Source organism: Cervus elaphus, chromosome 33 (assembly GCF_910594005.1).
Source record: "Cervus elaphus chromosome 33, mCerEla1.1, whole genome shotgun sequence".
NCBI classification, from domain to species: Eukaryota; Metazoa; Chordata; class Mammalia; order Artiodactyla; family Cervidae; genus Cervus; species Cervus elaphus.
Window position 1 is genome coordinate 41,331,127 of NC_057847.1, and position 3,767 is coordinate 41,334,893.

The window sequence follows — 3,767 nt, forward strand, 5'->3', positions numbered from 1 at the left end:
ACCTCTGAACATTCATCTTATTTGGAGGGAATTCTCTACCTTATGCATCCTTATCCCTCACTATAAAAACTGGATGCTTGGTTCCCAAGCCTTCCTTGAAGCTACAGTTAGAGTGAGGAAAACCACAGTTAGTGTTCAGATGTAGCAGCAGGAGTGATCCTAGCAGAATCACCCTCTGTCCAGCCTCAGGGTGTTGATGGTGCCAGACACACTGTCTGTGTCCATTGGGACTCAAGGCAGAGCACCTCAAAGGCCAGTAGGATAGCAGGGCTGGCATACTATCCCTGTCTGTATAACTTCCAAGCTTAGTTCATGGGCTTTTCTAGAGAAGTTATGAGCTGCTTAAACTTATTAAGGTAGGTTTATTTGCAACTAAAACCTTGCCTGATATAGAGCTCAAATTTCTTTTACTGGAATGACTCTGCCTCCAAGTCAGGCAGTGAACATTCTTTGGTCCCTTTTAAGGTTTACTTGCTCAGTTTTAGTATTCATTCTTATTATTGGTACTTACCCAAGCTACAGTCTCTGGTTTTGCAATGTGAATACCAAGGGGCAGATTTTTAGCTATGAAAACACTGCTGTCATTGAGCTAAGTCATTCATTTAACAAATACAGTGCTAGTGTGTAGGGAGCAGGGAGAAAAATGGACATACACTTGGAAAAGCAGGTTTGGGGCAATACGGTTGAGGGTCTTAAATGTCATTTACTTATTCTTTCAATAAGTATTTATTCAGTGCTCGTTATGTGCCAAGTTAAGTTCTGCTGCCAATGTCAGAACTACCAGCATTAGAACTAGCAATATGTCTTAGGTAGCGCTCAGTTACATGATCGCAGATTCTTTACCAACTGAGCTACTAGGGAAGCCCAGTTATATGATCACATTTGTGCTATAAAAAGATCCCTCTAACTGATGGGTCCACGAGAATAGATTGCAGAGGAGTGAACCTCAAGGAAGGCAAACCAGTGAGGAGGCATTTTTGACATTGCAAGCTAAAGGAGATGATTATCTGAGGTCAGATGGTCGCAGTGAGATGGAAAGAAGTGAAAAAAAATATGAGAGATTTTTTATAAAAGTTAGAATCCATAGAAACTGCTGATTAATTGAATATAAAAGATGATACAGGAAAGTGATAAGGGGGAAAAAACAGGTTATTTGTCTGGGGTTAAAAATATCTGTCCTCTTTGAGTCATTTACTTAGGAAAGGGTAGATTTGTACTGAGTCATCTAACTCTCCTATTTCCTTGTGACCTCACTCTGGTAGAGTATAATTATAGGCCCACTCTAAGGAAATGATACAAATAGTGGTGGCTTGCTTACTTGGAACTGAATCTCTGACCTGCCTTTTACAGATAGAGCCTGTATTGAATGCAGCTAATCATCTCAGCACATTGACATTAGTCAGCAGAAGAGAAAACAAAGTTTGAGTTTGTGGAAAGACCTTATTTATTAATAGTATTAAAAGCATGTGAAAATCAATGAAGGGGTACAGCCATTTGGGAAGGTGATGAAAACACATAGCGTGAATCTTAAAAAAGACTTTAAGCTTTTATTAGTGGCAGTTGAGCTAAGAAACTGTTTGATATTCCCCTATTATCCATGTCCACAGAGGGGAGTCATTATTTTTCTTTTTTATGAGACCCGAGCTATCTCATGAGGTATACACTTGGAAGGTACATATTGTAGAATTTCAACAAAGGTCCTAAAACACATGACTATTTTCACGGAATAGAATCAACAACAGATGAAGGAGAAGAAGAAGAACTGAAATGAAATCAGGATTCCCCAATGGAAAGATTTTTGGGATCAAGAGATGAGATGAGTGGAGACGAGTGTCTCATGCACTTTTTTAGAGAGAATGTGAGTTTAGGGAAGGAAAAATGCAGTAAAAATGAGAAAAGATTAGACCTTGACAGTATATAACAAATTATCATAGCAAGCCTCCTCACCATATGCTTGTTCAATGACAAGTTCATGTTCCAAGATGAAATGAGAAATTAAGATGCATGGCATTCATGATTCTGGAAAGGATAATAATGAAAGAAACCTGTATGATAAAAAAGAAACCTAAACAACTACATTCAACCAGTAGTCATTTTCAAAGTTCTGTTATTACACATTTACTTGCCTTATTGATTCGGAACGTTATTCTGCAAATGTATCAAATCTTTACAAGTTATACTTGCTTCCATTGGTTATATAAGATTTACTCACCCAAAGTCTGTTTTGCTGACGGGTTATGAACTTCTCAATTATTTGTTGTTTTTGTTTTCCTTCGATGATGAGAATCCAGGAGTCATGATATAATGTTGCTATGGTAATGAATATGTACAAATAGATGATTAAGGGTGTGGAGAAGGTTAAATCTTGAGAAACATATTTGCATGTAAATTTTTTTCCAATGAAATTAAAAAAGAGTCTCCCATGTAAATTTTTTTCTGTTACATACAAAAATGTGAAAGATGTACTATGTTATATCACATCTTGAACAACGCATTTGTGCTGCTTATATTAAATAGCAAGAGTCACTCCAAAGAGTATTTTCTTAATAATACTCTTTGAATAATAGCTCATTTTAAAAGATACTACATTAAAACGGGATTAATTTCCATAGGTGTGTTTATGTGCATATACAGATAAAGTATATTCTTTTAAGTAAAAACTGTGACACATTATAAGCATGAAACTCTTCTCTTAAAGCATATAAAAAATATTTACAGTTGCCTGATATTTTTACAGTTGACTAAATATTTACTTTGCCAGTCACTGGAATTCAATATTTGGAGAGTGGTTAACACTTTACTTAAAATCTGCCATAGTACTAATGTTGGAAGAAGAATATGCACTTAGGACAGAGGACAATGGGATTTGAAGATGTAGTGTAAAATAATCCTGTAAACTAAGGTACTTAGATTTTGAAATATTAATTTTTTTTTTTCTGTATCATAGAAGTTTGCACCAAGAACTCAAGAGTTCCTGCTTCCTTCATTGGCTGGCCACATGTTGACTGGCAAGGTATCTAATGAGTCTCGGCTTTTGTATACTGTGCTTAAGTCAAAACAAATATGATGATCTTTTGCCATTTGAAGAGGATTCATTAGACCAGCACTGTCCAATAGAGACAGAATGTGAGTCACATATGTAATTTAAAATTTTCTAATAGCTATATTAAAAAGTAATAAGCAATAGGTGAAATTAATTTTAGTAATATATTTTATTTAACCCAATGTAGCAAAAATTTTATCATTTCAAAATGTAAATAATATAAAAATTATTACTGATACATTTTATATTCTTATTTAATAGCAAGTCTTTGAAATCCAGCATGCATTTTATACTTACAGCACTTGTTCAAGTGCTCACTATTCACATGTGGCTGGCAGATACCACAGTGGACAATGCACCATTAGGCTAAGAGGAAAATGATGAGTTTGTTTAGAATATTGATGTTATTCAGTATCAGACTTCTTAGGATACTAACCTTGTTTTCTTAGAAGATGAGAGCTTTCCAACTTGCAGGGACATTTCTTACTGTATTTACGAGACTAAATATATGCAAGGTAAAGATCTGACATTACTGTAATGCCTTAAGGTTTGACAGTATGTTCACATTCACTACCCTTATTAATCTTGTAGTTCTGAGAAATAGGGAGGAAAGAAGTTCCATTTACTTTTGAGGAAACAGGCCCCAATCTTTAGGCTCCAAGTCTCATGATCCAATGGTAGATTCCAATCTAGGGTATACTTAACAAATAACGAGCAAGCCAAG